Consider the following 21,424-nt stretch of genomic DNA (forward strand, 5'->3'; position numbering starts at 1 on the left):
CAGAATAACACTGGGCAGAGTGCTATTCGGTAAAACATCACATGGCAAGAAGAGGCAATTTGCATATTTAAATTCCCAGAGGAGTATTGTACGGCAAATAAGCCTCCTTACCTTGACAAGCCAGAGATGGTATGTCACTCTCCATAAGGAGAAACGATACCCCTTAGACCCCAGTCCAGAGCCTCTCACCTAGCCAAATCAGTTCTCATGCTTCGCACTGACGAGGGCCAACAGCCCGAAACACCGTGTCTGTGAATTGAGATACTGATTTGGCTTTTATTCTAAGTCATATTGCACGACTCGTTAAAGGGTTGATTGTGACTTGTAGGATCGCTACTTCCAACAGGTGGCGCTATAGAGTTAAGTCCTCTTTTTCTCAGAAGAGGCAATTTGCATATTTAAATTCCCAGAGGAGCATTGTACGGCAAATAAGCCTCCTTACCTTGACAAGCCAGAGATGGCATGTCACTCTCCATAAGGAGAAACGATACCCCTACAAAAAATATAAAATTTATATATTTTTCTTTACATTTTTCGTTTACACAAAAAAAAGGAAAAAAAAAAAAAATTGACCACTAACTATAATTTTTCTGTATAGAGTTGTTATTGTTATACAGATGGGTTAAAGGGTTTCTCCAGCTCTATTTATTTCCACATTGGGAACTGAGTAGTGCCGATATCCTGTGTGAAACCATACCCACAAGACATGTCCATGATAGCTGCCATTCATGCATCTGTCCTGTCTGGTATCGGTGGGCTATGTCATCAACGCTGTTCTCCTCCCAATGTCGAAGTAAGCAGAGCTGAACAAACCCTTTAGGATATGTTCCCACGGTCAGTAAACGCTGCCGGTTGGACGTTGTGTACATCCGAAGCATCCAACCTGCAGTGTCTAGATGTTACATCATAGTGTATGGGATTTCAAAAAATCCTACGACCACTATGCGTGCATGGACACCTGTGGAGACGCACATGCGGTGCGTCTTTCCAGACCGCAGCATGTCTATTTATCTTGTGGAGACGCGAGCCTCCGCAAGATAAATATCACCAGTACAATGTATAGGATGCTGTGATTCCGAACAGTTCAATGAACACATGCGGAATCACCGGCGTTCAGAAGCCGGCATCGCTTTGGACGGAGCGGACATGTACTGCGTCCAAAGTGCTGCCTAATACTGCCCGTGGGAACATACCCTTAAAGTGAACCTGACCGCTGATACCTGCTGTGTGACCCATGGGCAGCACGTATCCGGCACCGTCTGTTCAATCTAAGCCAGGTATGTTTGTCTCTGAAACGCTGCAGCATCACAGAGAAAAACATACCTGGCTGAGATCACACTGCCAGCCAATGTCTGATACATGCTGCTCTAGCCACAGGCTGCATGTATCAGCCATCAGATTCCCTTTACAATCCCATAGGTGCCATTTATGTCACATGGTTGACTATTATCCTTATGCTTTTGAGGAGAACTATAACTCCCAGAATGTACAGCAGGCCCTATGGCATGCTGGGAGTTATACGTCACCACAGGAGTGGTGATTGTTAGTGATGAGCGAATATACTCGTTGCTTGAGATTTCCCGAGCACGCTCGGGTGTCCTCCGAGTATTTTTTAGTGCTCAGAGATTTAGTTTTCATCGCCGCAGCTGAATGAATTACAGCTACTAGCCAGCATAAGTACATGTGGGGGTTGCCTTTGTGCTAGGGAATCCTCACATGTAATCAAGCTGGCTAATAGCTGTAAATCATTCAGCTGTGGCGATGAAAACAAAATCTCCGAGCACTAAAAAATACTCAGAGGACACCCAAGCGTGCTCGGGAAATCTCGAGTAACGAGTACACTCGCTCATCACTAGTGATTTTCTTTTGAGTTAGGGTACCGTCTCACAAAACGATTTACCAACGATCACGACCAGCGATACGACCTGGCCGTGATCGTTGGTAAGTCGTTGTGTGGTCGCTGGGGAGCTGTCACACAGACAGCTCTCCAGCGACCAACGATGCCGAGGTCCCCGGGTAACCAGGGTAAACATCGGGTTACTAAGCGCAGGGCCGCGCTTAGTAACCCGATGTTTACCCTGGTTACCGTTGTAAATGTAAAAAAAAAACAAACAGTACATACTCACATTCCGGTGTCCGTCAGGTCCCTTGCCGTCTGCTTCCCGCACTGACTGACTCCCGGCCGTAAAGTGAAAGCAGATCACAGCGGTGACGTCACCGCTGTGCTCTGCTTTCACTTTACGGCCGGGAGTCAGTCAGTGCGGGAAGCAGACGGCAAGGGACCTGACGGACACCGGAATGTGAGTATGTACTGTTTGTTTTTTTTTACATTTACGACGGTAACCAGGGTAAACATCGGGTTACTAAGCGCGGCCCTGCACTTAGTAACCCGATGTTTACCCTGGTTACAAGCGAACGCATAGTTGGATCGGTGTCACACACACCGATCCAACGATGACAGCGGGAGATCCAGCGATGAAAGAAAGTTCCAAACGATCTGCTACGACGTACGATTCTCAGCAGGGTCCCTGATCACTGCTGCGTGTCAGACACAGCGATATCGTATGGATATGGCTGGAACGTCACGGATCGTGCCGTCATAGCGACAAAAGTGCCACTGTGAGACGGTACCCTTAGTGGCATGGGAGCAGAGTGGACACAGTTTTTTTTACTTCTTAATTCTATTAATGCTTGCCTCTAGCTTCTTTGTTTCCAGTTAACTCAGATGCTGTCTGGGCTTCTGCTCTGTGCACTCAGATAAGGTTATCAGATGCTAGCAAATCCCTTCTGGCCCTGCCACCCATACTAGACAGGAGGAAATGAGAGGTCTGGTGTCCAGATCAGGACCTAATGAGGTAACAGAGACAGGGCAGGGGGGGGGCTCTCTGTGCTGTTCTGTCAGCTTCAATCTCCTATACTGACTGCAGACTGGAGCTAGTACAGGAGAGCAGTGATGTTGTCCCCCTCTCTGCACAGCAGCTGTCTGCCGCCTGAGGCAACATGCCTCATTATAGGTGCATCACTGACTGCAGGGTTATGGACAATTAGGCTGTAAACGGACTGCGTGTGACTGCTGCATAGGACTGTATTTTAAAAGATGATATGTTTAACCCGCATTTTATTTCTAGGAAAGAGTAGAACACGTGTTTAAAGGGCCGTACTCCGTGAAAAGGAGGGAGGACGAAGACCTGTAAAAGACTGAAAACCTGGTAAAGGCGGTTAGAACAATTTACCGTAATATTGACAGTAGTTGCTGGAACTGTGTACGTGCTCGGGTACCGAAAATAAAAGGGAAAGGAGCCATTTGGACTTGTGGTGCTAGCTGAAGGACTGTAACCAGGCATCTGTTTAAAGCTGTTAAAAAAAAAACCAGACTCTTACTTAGAGCCAAAAGACATTCTCCGGATGTACAAAGTTTTCTAAAAGACATATGCGAGTTTAATGTTACTGTATATTTTCGTTTTTTAATTGTGGATTTTCTTATTTAACGGTTTGCATCCCTGCGTGGAATATTCCTATTGTAAACTAAAAGTTGTGTGCTGCCAGCACTGCATGGTCAGGGACAGGACGGCCATATTTAAAGGAGGCAGGTGTGTAAGGGGTGTACAAGGATTGGATTGTGCCTTAATCTCTTCGCCCATGTTTCTACGTCCCTGAGAAGCTGGTACTTTTAATATGTCCTATAATGCTGCTATGTTGTGTATGTCCGATATGTGGTATGTGTATTGTAATATTGCTATACTGTGTAATGTGTTGCAATTATATATATATATATACTAGCTGTACTACCCGGCTTCGCCCGGGTTAATGACTGCTGTTAGCAAAATAGAATGTGTTAACAAAAATTTATTCTGCACACAAAAACCACAAAACAAATAGATAGAAATGTAATTATTAAAAGGCAAAAACTAAGCAAATAGAAGCATTTCACAACATATATTAGCTTTGTTATACTGAGAATGTCTTTGTTGCCTATATTAACCAATCAGAGCTCAGGTTAATTAACTGTAGCAAAATAGAAGCTGAGCTGTGATTGGTTGCTATTGGCAGCCTGATAAATCCCCAGCCAACAGGAAGCCCTCCCCCCTGGCAGTATATATTAGCTCACACATACACATAATAGACAGGTCATGTGACTGACAGCTGCCGTATTTCCTATATGGTACATTTGTTGCTCTTGTAGTTTGCTTATTAATCAGATTTTTATTTTTGAAGGACAATACCAGACTTGTGTGTGTTTTAGGGCGAGTTTTATGTGTCAAGTTGTGTGTGTTGAGTTGCGTGTGGCGACATGCATGTAGCGACTTTTGTGAGATGAGTTTTGTGTGGCGACATGCGTGTAGCAACATTTTGTGTGTTGAGTTGCATGTGACAGGTTAGTGTAGCAAGTTGTGTGCAGCAAGATTTGTGCATGGCGAGTTTTGCGCGTGGCGAGTTTTATGTGTGGTGCATTTTGAGTATGTGCAAGTTTTGTGTGAGGCAACTTTTGCATGTGGTGCAACTTTTGTACATGTGGCAATTTTTCTGTGTGTGCAAGTTTTGCATGAGGTGAGTTTTCCATGAGGTGAGTTTTGCACGTGTGGCGAGTTTTGCGTGAGCCTAGTTTTGCATATGGCGAGTTTTGCATGTAGCGAGTTTTGAGTGGTGACTTTTGTGTTTCGACTTTTATGTGGCGAGGTTGGTGTGTGTGTGTGGTGAAATGTGTGCTGAGGGTGGTATATGTGTTCAAGCACGTGGTAGTGTGTGGCGCATTTTGTGTTTGTGTTCATATCCCCGTGTGTGGTGAGTATCCCATGTCGGGGCCCCACCTTAGCAACTGTACGGTATATACTCTTTGTCGCCATCGCTCTCATTCTTTAAGTCCTCATTGTTCACATCTGGCAGCTGTCAATTTTCCTCCAACACTTTTCCCTTCACTTTTTCCCCATTATGTAGATAGGAGCAAAATTGTTTGGTGAATTGGAACGCGCGGGGTTAAAATTTCACCTCACAACATAGCCTATGACGCTCTCGGGGTCCAGACGTGTGACTGTGCAAAATTTTGTGGCTGTAGCTGCGACGGTACAGATGCCAATCCCGGACATACACACATACATACATACACACATTCAGCTTTATATATTAGATATACCTGTATGTAATCTCCTGTATATAGTATATACCTGTGTGTCATCTCACCTATATATAGTATATATCTGTGTGTCATCTCCTGTATATAGTATATACCTGTATGTCATCTCCTCCTATACATAGCATATACCTGTGTCATCTCCTCCTGTATATACTATATACCTGTAGGTAATCTGCTCCTGTATATAGTATATACCTGTGTGTCATCTCCTCCTGTATATAGTATATACCTGTATGTCATCTCCTCCTGTATGTAGTATGTACCTGTATGTCATCTCCTCCTCTATATAGTATATACCTGTGTGTCATCTCTCCTGTATATAGTATATATCTGTGTGTCATCTCCTCCTGTATATAGTATATACCTGTGTGTCATCTCCCCTGTAAATAGTATATACCTGTGTGTCATCTCCTGTATATAGTATATAGCTGTATGTCATCTCCTCCTGTATTAGCCCTCGTTCACACGTTATTTGGTCAGTATTTTTACCTCAGTATTTGTAAGCTAAAATGGCAGCCTGATAAATCCCCAGCCAACAGTAAGCCCACCCCCTGGCAGTATATATTAGCTCACACATACACATAATAGACTGGTCATGTGACTGACAGCTGCCGGATTCCTATATGGTACATTTGTTGCTCTTGTAGTTTGTCTGCTTATTAATCAGATTTTTATTTTTGAAGGATACCAGACTTGTGTGTGTTTTAGGGCGAGTTTCGTGTGTCAAGTTGTGTGTGTTGAGTTGCGTGTGGCGACATGCATGTAGGGACTTTTGTGAGATGAGTTTTGTGTGGCGACATGCGTGTAGCAACTTTTTGTGTGTCGAGTTGCATGTGACAGGTTAGTGTAGCAAGTTGTGTGCAGCAAGTTTTGCGCATGGCGAGTTTTGCGCGTGGCGAGTTTTATGTGTGGTGCCTTTTGAGTATGTGCAAGTTTTGTGTGAGGCAACTTTTGCATGTGTTGCAACTTTTGTGCATGTGGCCATTTTTCTGCGTGTGGCAATTTTTCTGCGTGTGCAAGTTTTGCGTGTGGCGAGTTTTGCACGTGTGGCGAGTTTTGCATGTGGAGAGTTTTGCGCGTGGCGAGTTTTGAGCGGCGACTTTTGTGTTTCTACTTTTATGTGGCGAGGTTGGTGTATGTGTGGTGAAATGTGCACTGAGGGTGGTATATGTGTTCGAGCACGTGGTAGTGTGTGGCGCATTTTGTGTGTGTGTTCATATCCCCGTGGTGGTGTGATTATCCCATGTTGGGGCCCCACCTTAGCAACTGTACAGTATATACTCTTTGGTGCCATCGCTGTCATTCTTTAAGTCCCCCTTGTTCACATCTGGCAGCTGTTAATTTGCCTCCAACACTTTTCCTTTCATTTTTTCCCCATTATGTAGATAGGGGCAAAATTGTTTGGTGAATTGGAAAGCGCGGGGTTAAAATTTCACCTCACAATATAGCTTTGACGCTCTCAGGGTCCAGACGTGTGACTGTGCAAAATTTTGTGCCTGTAGCTGCGACGCCTCCAACACTTTTCCTTTCACTTTTTCCCCATTATGTAGATAGGGGCAAAATTGTTTGGTGAATTGGAAAGCGCGGGGTTAAAATTTCACCTCACAACATAGCCTATGACGCTCTCGGGGTCCAGACGTGTGACTGTGCAAAATTTTGTGGCTGTAGCTGCTACGGTTCAGATGCCAATCCCGGACATACATACATACATACATACATACACACACACACACATTCAGCTTTATATATTAGATATATATACACAGTATATTCCATGTATTGTATAAACGTAGGGAAAGTATAGGATTCGGATTAGCCCACTAGAGGGGGCACAGGAGAATAGAGTAAGTGAGGAATTAGACCGACCAATAAAGTTTATTTAATTAGGAGGGGCCAACTGGGTGTAAGTGAGAGAGCTTCCCAAGTTTAGTTAGTAGGGGCTGGGATTCTGGACAGTTGTGTCCCGCAACGGTTATGCTTGGGCGCCCGGCCGTCCAGGGCCTATGGGCTGATAGTCACACGGTGGTAGAGGAATGGTAGCAGCTAATTCCGTGGGAACTATCCTAAATGTCCGGTGCGAAACGGGGGAAAAAACCTGAAGCAAGTTAGGATGGCCTGTCAAGAGGCTGCGATACCGAAGATGACAGCACGACCCTGTGATATTCCTGGAGAAGTGAGGGACAGTACAGGGAACAGGTGGTTGATTGTCTGTAAGGAGCCTTGTGCTGGCTCTGTGACTGAACTGGACAGACTGAGTAAAGTTGTTGTGTTGAAATTGGACTCTGCCTGTAATTAGGCTACGTTCACATTAGCGGCGGGCGCCGCAGCGGCGCCGCATGCGTCATGCGCCCCTATATTTAACATGGGGGCGCATGGACATGCGTCGCACTTGCGTTTTGCGCCGCATGCGTCGCTGCGGCGCCCGCGTCCGGGCGCAGAGGACGCAGCAAGTTGCATTTTTGCTGCGTCCAAAATCAATTTAAAAAAGGACGCATGCGGCGCAAAACGCAGCGTTGTGCATGCGTTTTGCTGCGTTTTTGTTTGCGTTGTGCGCTGCGGCGCCGACGCTGCGGCGCACAACGCAAATGTGAACGTAGCCTTACCTGGTGTTTAAAAGGAAAAGACCTCCAGCAGACCGAGATGGACCCTAATGTGCAAGTAAGTGTACCACCAAGTGCACCACAGAAGGGAAAATATGTTTATGACACGGCAGGCCAAGGTGTGTCAGTACTGCCACCCTCAGAAACGACTACCCCCCTGGCCTCGGTTTCACACGCATAGAGCTCTGCTGCACACATAGGCACAGACAGTCACAGCTCTGCTGCACACAGGCACGGTTCTGCCGCACACACAGACGCGCCTCTGCCGCACACACATAAGCACAGACAGTCACAGCTCTGCCGCACACACATAGACACGGCTCTGCTGCACACACACAGGCACAGCTCTGCCGCACACACACAGGCACAGCTCTGCCGCACACACACAGGCACAGCTCTGCCGCACACACACAGGCACAGCTCTGCCGCACACACACAGGCACAGCTCTGCCGCACACACACAGGCACAGCTCTGCCGCACACACATAAGCACAGGCACAGCTCTGCCGCACACACATAGACACAGCTCTGCTGCCCACACACAGGCACGGTTCTGCCGCACACACATAGGCACGACTCTGCTGAACACACAGACACAGCTCTGCCGCACACATAGGCACAGACCGTCACAGCTCTGCTCCACACAGAGACACGGCTCTGCCACACACGTAGGCACAGACAGTCACAGCTCTGCCGCACACACAGAAAAGGCTCTGCCACACACACAGGCACTGCTCTGCCGACCATACATAGACACTGCTCTGCCGAACACACACAGGCACGGCTCTGCCGCACACAGACACTGCTCTGCCGAATACACACAGGCACGGCTCTGCCGCCTATACATCAGTTTTATTCATGAGTAGTTCAGTACCATATGTGAAGGTGATATTCTCATGGCTTTCTGTTCCTTGCTGACAAGGTAGGTAGCGTCTAGAATGGAGTTGTTGCTGTGAGGGGAAGATGTCACAGCAGGGGACGGGACGGGGCTTCCTCATCCTCCAGTCCCGAAAGCAGGAAGCAGGGTTGTGCTGAGGCTGCGCTGCTGGAGTGCAGAGGGCCTAGGGTTGGGTGAGGTCTAGAGTGGAGTGGCTCCTGCGAGGGCCTTTCCAGCAACTCCTCTCTAGAAGACTCCGCCTCACTAGTGAGAATACAAGACTGGAGTGGCTATAGTGAGAATCTCCAAGTGGCCACTCCAACCTAGACAGTCCAGTGCACACTGCACAGGTGACTAGAATGGAGGTGCTAGAGCGAGGTCGCTCAGGAGAACAACTCCAATCCAGACGGCTTATTACTGAGGTGACAGAAGCTCATCAGAGGCGCTCCATTCTAGTCACCTAATTACAGATTCGGCCACTATGGAGTTACTGCAGTGAGGGGATAATAAGGCCCAGCCAGAGCCGGTTTTAGGCAACGTGGGGCCCTGGGCAAAAATTTAAAATGAGGCCCCAAATGTAAACATATTGCACATCACACAGAAGCATTTTGGTTGTATTTACATATGCTGAGTTCAGGCCATTAACTCCTTAAAGGGAACCTGTCACCCCGTTTTTTGAAGATGAGCTAAAAATACCGTTAAATAGGGGCAGAGCTGGGCGTTACATTAGTGTCTTTGTGTGCCTTTATAACCTTTATAACCTACCTAAGCTGCCGAAATACCTTTGTAAAGTCGCCATTTTCTGCTGTCACTCACGCTGGTCTGGTCATATGGGCGTGGTGACAGCACTGTTTCTCCCCCAGAAACCTGCTCATCACGTTGGTGGCGTAGTGGTGTGCGCATGTCCAAAGCGAAGATCCACTGCCCAGGAGATTCAAAACAGCGCGGTCTTCGCTATTCGCCGTTTACCGGTGGGCGCGGCCATCTTTCCTGTGGCCGCGCGTGCGCAGATGGAGCGCTCTGCTGCCCGGGGCTTCAGGAAAATGGCCGCCGCGATCTCCATCTGCGCACGCGCTGAATCCCGCGGCCATTTTCCTGAAGCCCCGGGCAGCAGAGCGCTCCATCTGCGCAGCCACAGGAAAGATGGCCGCGCCCACCGGTAAACGGCGAATAGCGAAGACCGCGCTGTTTTGAATCTCCTGGGCAGTGGATCTTCGCTTTGGACATGCGCACACCACTACGCCACCAACGTAATGATGAGCAGGTTTCTGGGGGAGAAACAGCGCTGTCACCACGCCCATATGACCAGACCAGCGTGAGTGACAGCAGAAAACGGCGACTTTACAAAGGTATTTCGGCAGATTAGGTAGGTTATAAAGGCACACAAAGACACTAATGTAACGCCCAGCTCTGCCCCTATTTAACGGTATTTTTAGCTCATCTTCAAAAAACGGGGTGACAGGTTCCCTTTAAGGACGGGGGTATTTCAATTTTTGCGGTTTCAGTTTTTGCTCCCCTTCTTCCCAGAGCCATAACTTTTTTATTTTTCCGCCAATATGGCCATGTGAGGGCTTGTTTTTTGCAGGACTCGAAAACAGGAAAAGAATTCCACTTGCGGTGAAATTTTTTGTTTGGCTTTTTTACTTGGTTCACTAACTGCTAACCATACCTCCCAACTTTTGAAGATGGGAAAGAGGGACAAAGTTTGCGGCGCGCAACGCAGCAAATTTTAGGCCACGCCTCTGACCACACCCATTCATATTTAGTCTCACCCATATCCACGTCCCAACCACACCCATTTAGCACTGCTGATCACACTGTTTCATATACAATAATTATAAACAAAAAAATATGGCCACACAGTGCTCCATACTGTATAATGGCCACACATGATGCTCCATACTACTGTATGATGACCACACATGATGTTCCATAGTGTATAGTGGCCACACATGATGCTCCATACTGTATAATGACCGCACATGATGCTCCATACTGTATAATGACCGCACATGATACTCCATACTGTATAATGACCGCACATGATGCTCCATACTGTATAATGACTGCACATGATGCTCGATACTGTATACTGGCTGCACATGATGCTCCATACTGTATAATGACCCCACATGATGCTCCATACTGTATAATGACCCCACATGATGCTCCATACTGTATAATGACTGCACATGATTCTCCATATGGTATATTGGCTGCACATGATGCTCCATACTGTATAATGGCCACACATAGCTACTCCTACACACGCGGCTGCGCTCCGTACAATTTGCACACACGGCTCTGCTCCGTACACACGTGCTCCGCTCCATACACCTCGTACGCACGCAGCTCCGCTCCGTACACCTCGTACACACGCGGCTCCGCTCCATACACCTCGTACACATTTAGCTCCGCTCCGTACACCTCGTACACACACGGCTCCACTCCATACAACTCATAAACACATGGCTCCGCTCCGTACAGCTCATACACATTCAGCTCCGCTCCATACACCTCATACACATACGGTTCCGCTCCGTACACCTCGTATATATTCAGCTCCGCTCCATACACCTCATACACATTCAGCTCCGCTCCATACACCTCGTACACATGGCTCTGCTACATCCACACTGTAAACACCTCCTGACCCCACACGTAAGGCTGCTTTCACACTAGCGTCATGCACTGCACGTCGCTATGCGTCGTTTTGTAGGAAAAAACGCATCCTGCAAAAGTGCTTGCAGGATGCGTTTTTTCTACATAGACTTGCATTAGCGACGCAGTGCGACGCATTGCCACAGGTTGCAACCGTCATGCGACGGTTGCGTCGGACCGTCGCCACCAAAAAAACGTTGCATGTAACGTTTTTTGGTGTGTTCTGCCCGTCTTTTCCGAACGCGCATGCGCGGCCGGAACTCCGCCCCCGCCTCCCCGCACCTCACAGTGGGGCAGCAGATTCGTTGAATAACAGCATCCGCTGCCCCCGTTGTGCGGCGCTTTCACTGCTAGCGTCGGTACGTCTCGACGCAATTCATCGTGCGTCGTACGACGCTAGTGTGAAAGTAGCCTTAGGCAGCTTACTTACCTCATCCAGCCAGCACCATGGCAAGTTGGCAACCAGCACAGCTGAGTCCTGCAATCCACGGAGGTCCCGAGCATGTGACCCCTGACTACTCCCCTCCTGTGACCTCATCACAGGTCCTGTGCGCACAGAGCAGCCAATATGTGGTGTAAGGCTCTGCGGGTACAGGGATGACCGGCTGATACATTGCACACCTCCCAACCAGTGCGGTACATACTTGTCCCGGCCGTGACAGCGGGGGAGACTGTCAAAATCGTGACAGTCCCGCTGGATCCGGGACGGTTGGGAGGTATGGCTAAACTGACCTGCCATTATGATTCTCCGGGTAATTACGAGTTCATGGACACCAAATATGTCTAGATTCTTTTTTATCTAAGTGGAGAAAAAAAAAATCCAAACTTTGTTAAAAAAAAAAAGCGCCATTTTCCGATACCCGTAGCATCTGTTTTCGTGATCTTGGGATGAGTGAGGGCTTATATTTTGCACACCGAGCTGATGTTTTTAATGATACCCTTTTGGTGTAGATACGATCTTTTGATCGCCCGTTATTGCATTTTAATGCAATGTCACGGCGACAAAAAAATGTAATTCTGGCGTTTTTACATTTTTTCTCGCTACACCGTTTTTAATGATCAGGTTAATCCTTTTTTTATGGATTGGGCGATTCTGAACGCTGTGATACCAAATATGTGTATGTTTGATTTTTTTTAATTGTTTTATTTTGAATGGGGCGAAAGGGGGGTGATTTGAGCTTTTATATATTTTTTTAAGATTTTTAAAAACTTTTTTTTTTTACTTTTGGCATGCTTCAATAGTCTCCATGGGGGACTAGAAGCTGCCATAACTCAATTGGCCCTGCTACATACAAGGCTATCACATCTCCTGGGTGTTATTGCTGCAGGGGAGCTGCACACAGCAGCAAGGGAGCTGAGTTAGGCCTCTTTCACATTTCCGTCGTTACGGGGCCGTCGCAAACAGTCGGCCCTATGTACCGATGGACGTTGTGCTAAAATCAGCACAACGTGGGCAGCAGATGCAGTTTTACGACGCATCCGCTGCCCATTGTGAAGAGCGGGGAGGAGGGGGCGGAGTTCCAGCCGCGCATGCGCGGTCAGAAATGGCGGATCCGACGGACAAAAAAACGTTCCCTTGAACGTTTTTTTGTCACGACGGACAGCAAAAACACGACGCATCCGTCGCACGACGGATTCGACGTGTGGCCATCCGTCGCAATCCGTTGTCTGTAATAGTAAATGGAAAAAAAACGGATCCTGCGGGCACATTTGCAGGATCCGTTTTTTTTGCCAAAGTGACGGATGGCAAAAAACGGAAATGTGAAAGAGGCCAAAGGCATCGGGTAACTAACCAGGTAACAGCCAGGACCTGAACCATGTGACAGAGTAGGAGGTGGTCGGGCGAGGCCAGACATAGGGGTGCAGAGGAGATGATGAACACAGGAGAGTAGTCAAACAAGCAAAGGCTGGTTTCACATTTGCGGTTGTGTACGCAGCGTTTCTTCAGCAAATATCCGCATGCGTCGTGTATTCCTATATTTAACATTAGGGACGCATGTGTCTGCGATCGGTTGCGTATTTGACGACACATGCGTCATTTCGTCGTCTGCGGTTTGCCGCGGTAAACGCTGCATGTAGTAATTTTAGAGGCGTCAGTTTGCCACCTAGAAACGTATGCGGTTGTTAGCGGAAGGAATGCGGCAAAAAAACGCATTGCTGTCTATTTGAACGCATGCGTTCGCAAGCACATGCGTTTGCTTGCGTTGGTGAACGCATGCGTTGCACCACAGGAAAACTTGTCTAGACACTGATTAGCCACCCCCCACATACAAACTGATAAAGGGAGGGAGTGGACATTTGCAGGTCACTACTCAGCAGACTGGGAACAAGAGCAGACGCAGCAGACCAGACACAGGAAGGAATCTACACTCTGAACAATGTGAGTATATCCTAGCCAATGTTTTTGTTTTCTATGTTCTGTCTCTATATGTCCTAATTTCTGCCATTTCTTTCTTTCTGCGTGCATAGAATGTCATCTTCTTCTGAGGAGAAGCAAGGGCCTGGGCCTGCACAAGCCGAACATGTCAGTGAAGTGAGTACTCACCTCAGATTGGTAAGTATTCACTGTCACATCTACACATATGACAATTTTTTTTTTCCTTTTTTTAGAGCACTTCTTCCACTGCGGCAGAGGCTGAGCAGGAGCAGCGGGGTCACGGTCGGGTGGCTAGGCGGCAGCGTGTACGTATACGTGGCTGACTGTTTATTGTATCCTCACTTTACTATTGGATGTTCATTTCTTTACTTTCCTCTTTCTTTCCCTTTTTCTTCTTGAGTCCTTTTGTTTCTTGACTTTCAATATTCATGCCAGTTTTCTGTCTGTTTTCTTTCTTTTCCTTATGTTAATGTATCCAACATTAATGTCTTTATTTTTTAGGTTCCAGAACGGGATGAGAACCTCATTGAAAATGACCTCCTTGACGATCCGGCGGCTATGGAAAGAGGTGGCCAAAGCGATGTGTGATGGCTGGGACAACGCCCCGACTCGGGTCAGAAATGCATTTTGTAAGTATTGCAATGCAGTGTGATGCAGCAGTGACCTTGGCCGTGATTTGTGAGTTGTGTGATCACGGCCAAAAGTCCATTGTCTAACCATTCTTTTTTGTTTTTTCAACAATGCTCAAAGTCAAAACACGTTGGCGTTCGATGAAGGATCGCTTCAACAAGGACCTCCGTCAAGAGATCCGGGTTCCAAGTGGTTTTGGAGTAAGGATCCGAAAATATAAATACCACCGCATTCTGGCATTTTTGAGACCGGTCCTTGCCCAGAGAACGTAAGTATTTTTTTGGTGTATTAGGTTGTGTTGTATTGCCATAATCTGTATGTTTCTATTCCACAGGAGTTGGCTTTTTGTAAATGTTTGGTATTAATTTTTTATCTTCTTTTTTCACAGAACATGGAGCAGCACTCTTGACCCTGGTTCTGGAGCGGCCCTTCATCAGACAGCCACGGACCCATCCCAGCCATCCAGCAGCGCTGCAGCAAGTGGGCCTGCCACACAAACTGGAGACCAGAAAGCTGGTCCATCAGGTGTTCCCCTTTCCCAGTCCTCTGCCTCTTTTTATTTTTTTTGGGGGGGCTCTTCCCGGCAGCGGCAGAGGGCCTCGGACAGGTCACTCATGCCCGAGTTTTTGCACTTGAGCTCGGTTTTTCATAATGGACTCAAGGCGATGGGTGACCGATTGGATAGTGCCACAAACAATATGAATACACGTATCCAGGAGGTCACAAAAGCCTTGACCAAGTGAGAGCCGACTTCAAGAGGCCAGCACATCATGTTTTCAAATAGAGAAGGGCATGTCGGAACACCTTACTCCTGATCTCCAGCTTAGTGTCATGCAGGCCTGCAATGCTGCTTACGTGCAGGCTATGCAGCAGAGTCGGTATTTTCAGCAGACAGTGGCAGCATATCCACCTGTGCCTACACTGTCACGCTTGACCTCAGTGCCGACCTCTGCTGCATACCACTGCACGGCCACCTCCATTCCAAGCACTGCCGGACACCACTACAGCACCACCACCATGCCGAGTGCTGTTGGACAGCCCACCGCCACCACCATGACAACTGCTGCTCCTGCTTGGAACTCCTCCTCTGCCACCACCATGCAGCAACAGCAGCAACCGGACCCTGGCATGGCCTTCCCCACCACCACCATGCAGCAGCAGCTGGACCCTAGCATGGCCTTCCTCACCACCACAACCATGCAGCAGCAGCGGCACAAGGACCCTGGCATGGCCTTCCCCACCACCACAACCATGCAGCGGCACACGGACCCTGACAGGTCGGCCACCACGGCCAGGCCGCTAGAAATGAGCCCAACGAGGCTCCCCGTACCGCAGCGCCGATCCCAAAAAGAGAAAGGAAAAAAGAAACAGAAGACTATCGCTATCCCTCCCCCCTCACCTCCCAATGTGTCTGTAATGTCTTTTTTGTCTCACCCTTCCCATGTGTCTCTGCCCTCTAATGCGTCAAGCACCATCCCCGAACTGCCAGACCCCAGTAATTTAATTGCCCCTTCTCCTGCCACCCCTGCGTCGTCCACAGTTAATCAAGCTTCACAGCTACATACCCCCCCATTTCTAGCACTCTACCCCAAGCAGGTGCAGTTCTTTTTTTTTTTTGTGTGTAAAAATAAATTATAATGTTTTTTGCCCCCAATAATGTTTGGTTAATTGTGTATTTCTCCGCCGGCAACACACACCCCAAATAAAACACTGCGCCGCACACTTTATTTTTTTGCCACCTCATAGCTCCAGTAGTTAGTAAGTACAACACTGCAGCTTTGTGTGTGTTTGGTATAGAGATATGTGGTGGCCCAAAAAAATAATACTTGTATTTTCTCCATAATCTCTTCCTTCTGCTTACTCTGACTTTGTGTTGCAGACTGAAGAGAAAATGGCGCGTAATACAAAGCAGAACTATACTCAACAGGTCACGTGTCCAAAAACTCATTAGTTATGACACCTGACCTGGTGAGTAGAGAACTGCCTTGTATAACCTCCATTTTCTCTTCTGTGTACGTAATCTATTTCACACAAAGTGAAGGGACAATGGAGGTCATACAAGGCATATGTATACTCACCTGGACATGTGTCAGAAATAGTGAATTCATGAGGCTGTTATATGTGCATCATGAATTCATTATTTCTGACACCTGACTTGATGAGTATAGATCTGTTTTGCAAACAGCCATCGTCTCTTCAGTCTGCGTCCAATAGATACTGCAGAACAGAATCAGGACGCAATGACGTCAACAACCTTACCACTAACAACCTAAGTGGTTTGTAGAGGAAATACATAGGAGACACGGTCAAGATAACAAAACACGTAGTTTATTAACAACACATATTAGTAACATTTAAAACATAACTGGTACAGACTCCAACCCAACAGGACATTTTACACAATATTGTCCTGCCATGCCACACGTCCAATATCAGAATCAAAAAAGGCAGCAAATTCGTCCTGCATGTGGCCAACTTCAACAGTTGACCGCAGCGGGTGATGCTGGTAATCTGGCAATGGGTCTGCAACTGATTCATCCAGTTCAATGTTGGGTCGCTCCTTAGCCATAATGTAATTGTGGAGAACCACACAGGCTTTGACCACCTCATCGACTGTCTCCATTTTTAGATTAATGGTTGTCGCAAGAATGCGCCATTTTGAGACTAGAATACCAAAGGTACACTCTACTGTTCTTCGGGCCCTAGTCAGTCTGTAGTTAAAGATCCTTTAACTGTGGTTCAAGTCCCGACTGGAATATGGCTGCAGTAGGTTTTCACACATCTGAAAGGCCTGATCCCCAACCATAACAAATGGCATCGGTGGGCCTTGAGTGTTGGTGAGAGGTCATGGCCGTGGAAAATTAAAATTTTTGTCATACTCACGTCGACCCATATCCAAGTTCTTGAAAGTCTGTGAATCGTTGCCACGGCCAAAAGCTCCAATGTCCACTGCGATGAAGCGACAGTTCGCATCTGCTGTTGCCATGAGCACAACAGAAAAATATTTTTTAAAATATGCCAATGACCCGCCTGCGCTTATGAGGAAATAATGTTGTTACATACACTACAGCACCGCCTGCTGTGGGGATAAACAGAGCCGACTGCGCTCTTTCTTATGTCTTAGGTCCACTGAGCAGAATATGCCCAATATCTGTGATTTAAGCGGGGTGGCGGTCTAACCGCTAAATTTTGATAATATTATGACTCCCTGCAATGATTGCGTAAATAAACATACACTTACTAGGTATGGAAGTGAAGATGGTCAAGGAAGTCAGTCGATGTCCAAGGATCTTGTCTGCTGCTGTGCCGGGCTGGACCGTGGCCTGCAGAGAAATCCAGAACTGGCTGTGCCCAGACAAGTGGCTGGACACTGGGCGTCTAAAAAGAACAGGAGCCGCTCACTCCTAGCGTGCCCCGGCCGGAAGCAACGCCGGAGCAGTAGCGGTATGTGCGGGGGGCGTGGCTAAAGTAGTGACATCACAAATTGGGCGGGCGCGTGTCAGGGCAACCAACCAACGCGTTTCGAAGGAGGAACTCCTTCTTCATCAGGGCTGAAGTTCCCTGAAAGACCCGTCCTTATATAGACCCGCCCCTACAGCTCACTGATAGTGCCGTTCGTGGGCTCCCTTATAGTGAAAATTGTACCGCTTTGTATGCTGGATATATGCAGACGAATGTGTGCGTGGAGCTACAGGCAAAACTGAGATATAGATATTAATCAATAATGTGGGGCATCCATGGTTGCATTACTTATATGATATGCATACATGGCCATGAACTAACAAATGGACCTGAATAAGAAAACGAAGGGGGGGGAGAGAGGAAGGGGGGAGGAAGGTGCAAAGTGCAAATATGTAGGGGTTAAAAACACTGTCAAAATAATACTTTATTTCCAATTTGGCTAAAACATATGTATATAAGAAGTATATATATAAAAACAAGGTCACGTAAATGAATACCTGGTTCAATACCGGGATACAAAATCTAACTTGGTTAAAACCAATAAAAAGATTAAATATTTTATTTATTAAAAATGCACTAAAACTAATTGAGTCTGCATAGTTAATCATGGTCACTTCAGATCCCAATGGGGTGCTGACTGGAGACTGGGTCCCCGTACCTGTAGTGTGATTAGATAAAACATCACGTACTTGGCTAATATGGTGTATAAAAACCGTTAAACAATAACCATATTATTGAAATGCGTATAGCTCTATTTCCTGGTTAAGCCCCTTAGGGGCCAGGCTGTCCAGTATGAAAATCCATTTGGATTCAATCCTGGACATTGTTTTTAAAAAATCACCTCCCCTACGGTTTTGTTGGACTATCTGTATACCACAAAAAAGAACGTTAGTACAGGATCGATTATGCTTTTCTAAAAAGTGGCGAGATAGTGGATGCCCTTTAAAACCTTTCTGGATGTTGTCCAGATGTTCCTTGATCCTGACCTTCAAAGGCCTTTTGGCCAACATATATCTTCCTACACGGGCAAGTAAGTATGTAGATGACCCCAGCTGTTTCGCAGGAGATCGTGTTCTTGATAGAGAAACTTCTAGTGCCACTTGAATCTAAAAATGTAGTTTGGGTACATCTTTTACGGGCTGTGCGCATACAGCATGAGCAATGTCCACATGGTGTAAATCCCATAGGACGATGATCCGCCGTTAATGTGAGTGCACCTTTTTTCACCAGGATCGGTTTTGTTGTAGGTGCTACAAGGAGACCCAGATTTTGTGCCTTAGTATAGACAAATCTTGGGTTCTCGGATAAAAAATCCCCAATAATTTTGTCTGTTTGTAAGATGGGCCAGTGTTTCCTAACTGTTAGTGAATTTTTTATATCCTGAGTGAAATTGAGTTACTATCGGTAAGTTGTTGATTTGTTGGTATATATTCTGAGGAGGATTATCTATACCTATTTTATGGACCAGGCTCTCCCTAGGTATTTGACCTACTGCCTGTCTAGCCCTATTCAAAGTTTGTGTGTTGTACCCCTTGGCTTCAAACTGTTTAGTGATGTGTGTCATTTCTTCAATGTAATCTTTCAGGTCAGTGCAATTCCTTCTAATGCGGGTATACTGGACCTTAGGGATGTTGGTAAGCCAGATTGGGAGGTGACAGCTTTGGATGTGTATGTAGCTATTTAAATCCACCTCTTTATGGAAACATTTGGTTTTCAGTGTATTGTTATCCACATAAATTGTAAGATCTAGAAAGTTGATTTCGGAATTACTGATAGTAGGTGTGAATTCCAAACCAAATTGGTTGTTGTTAAGATTAGAAATAAAAAGATTGAGTTCGGTGGTTGTGCCCTCCCAGATAAACAAAATATCGTCGATGAAACAATGCCAGAGTTTCAAGCCAGTATGTAGTGAACCATCCTTAAAGATATATTGTTGCTCCCAGTTGCCTACATATAGGTTGGCTTAACTTGGCGCAAAACGCGTGCCCATCGCGGTGCCCCACGTTTGCAAGTAGAACTGGTTCTCATACTGAAAGTAATTGTGCTTGAGTATGAACTCTATACTTTCCAAAAGGAACTGAATTTGAGGTTCTTTGTACACCCCCAAGGCTTGTAAGAATACCTGCGCTGATTCGCACCTTTTTCATGATTTATTACAGTATATAGAGACCTAATGTCAAGAGTACCCAAAATGAAGTGATTTTGCCAGATGATAGGTTCCAAAATTTGTATAGTGTGAGTGGTATCTTTGAGGTTAGCCGGGATCAGTGGCATGCATTTTTGAAGGTGCAAATCCACATATTTCGAGAGGTTGGCAGTGAGACAATTTATGCCCGATATGATAGGGCGGCCTGGTGGGTTGGCCGTGTTCTTGTGAATTTTGGGTATATGATAAAAAATGGCTATTGATGGGGTCCGATTATTGATAAAATAGAATTCCTTTTTGTTTAGGACCCCCAATTATTTGCCTTTTACAGCTAGGTGATTGAGCTTCTGAATATAATTGGCAGTGGGGTTAAACATCAATCTTTTGTATGTTATGGTGTCACTAAGGAGTCTCAATGCCTCATTATGGTATGTAGCACAATCTAAGACCACTATGCCGCCCCCTTTATCCGCAGGGCGGATGACTATATTGTGGTTAGATTGTAGGTCCACAATTGCCTTCCTTTCATTTGTGCTGAGATTATGTGGTGTATATTTGGAATGGTTTATGTTCAGCTTTTTAATGTCTGTGGTAACTAAGGTCTCGAAGGACCGGAAAGCATTTGAATATTCATTGATGGGATTGAACGTGGACTGAGGTGCCAGGTTGGTGTGGATATATTCCGGGGTAATGGTAGGAAAGGTATTATTTATGTTAGTACCCTTTTTTAGAAAATGTTTTTTTAGGGCCAGATTCCGCATGAATTTCTTAATGCTAATGAATAGGTTGAATGGGTTCGCTTTAACTGTGGGTGCAAATTTGAGACCTTTTTGTAATAAGTTCTCCTCACTTTGAGTAAGTTGGTATGAGCTAAGGTTAAAGATTTTTTGAGTATAGGCTTGAGGTTTATTGGTTTTGTTTATATTTTTCTTTTGGGCGAGTTTCCCACCCCTCTTGCCTCTTTTCGTTTTGAACTTTGAGGGTGGAAAAAATCCTGTTTAATATTGGAATGCACAACGGGCTTTAAGCTGTTTTTATTGGCAACCTTATTTGGAACCCTCCTCTGATTGCTACTGAGATTTGTGTCTCTTATTTGTTTATTTATCGTTTGGTTGGGAAATCTGCTGTTAATTTTACTTGCTGGAGTTGGGTGTGATGTACGATAATTTGTACTTGTAGTAGGGGTAGGGTTTTCCCATTCTGTCATGGTTTCCACCTCATCCCCCCGTTATGGAGAGTTGGGAAAACTGATTCGAGATAGGAATTTGAATATTTTCCTCAATATTAAGTACCCCTAATGGGGGACTGGCCTCCTTATTTTTTATAGTTTAAGTACTCCGATCCCGTTTTGGCGGGATTTATGATGCGTATGTGCTTTCCATCCACTGCACCCAAACAGTTGGGGAAATCACACACACACTCCAGAATTTCTCTGCAATTCCCATCCACATGTCCTCGGTGGGTATGGGTATAAATTCATCCCGGAGAACGTTCCACAAAGCCCGGCAGGTGCCCGCAACTATTCCACACAGGGTGGAAA

At 46.3% G+C, this 21,424-nt stretch overlaps 1 long non-coding RNA gene across 1 annotated transcript in view; it reads left to right on the forward strand.

The window, feature by feature from the left end:
* Positions 1-8,029: 8,029 nt before the first annotated feature.
* LOC143776527 (uncharacterized) overlaps positions 8,030-21,424 on the forward strand; it is a 31,526-nt gene continuing 18,131 nt past the window's right edge. The window contains exon 1 of the long non-coding RNA XR_013215856.1: positions 8,030-8,653. This is a non-coding gene — a long non-coding RNA (uncharacterized LOC143776527). The remainder of the gene's footprint in view (positions 8,654-21,424) is intronic.

Source organism: Ranitomeya variabilis, chromosome 5 (genome assembly GCF_051348905.1).
Source record: "Ranitomeya variabilis isolate aRanVar5 chromosome 5, aRanVar5.hap1, whole genome shotgun sequence".
NCBI classification, from domain to species: Eukaryota; Metazoa; Chordata; class Amphibia; order Anura; family Dendrobatidae; genus Ranitomeya; species Ranitomeya variabilis.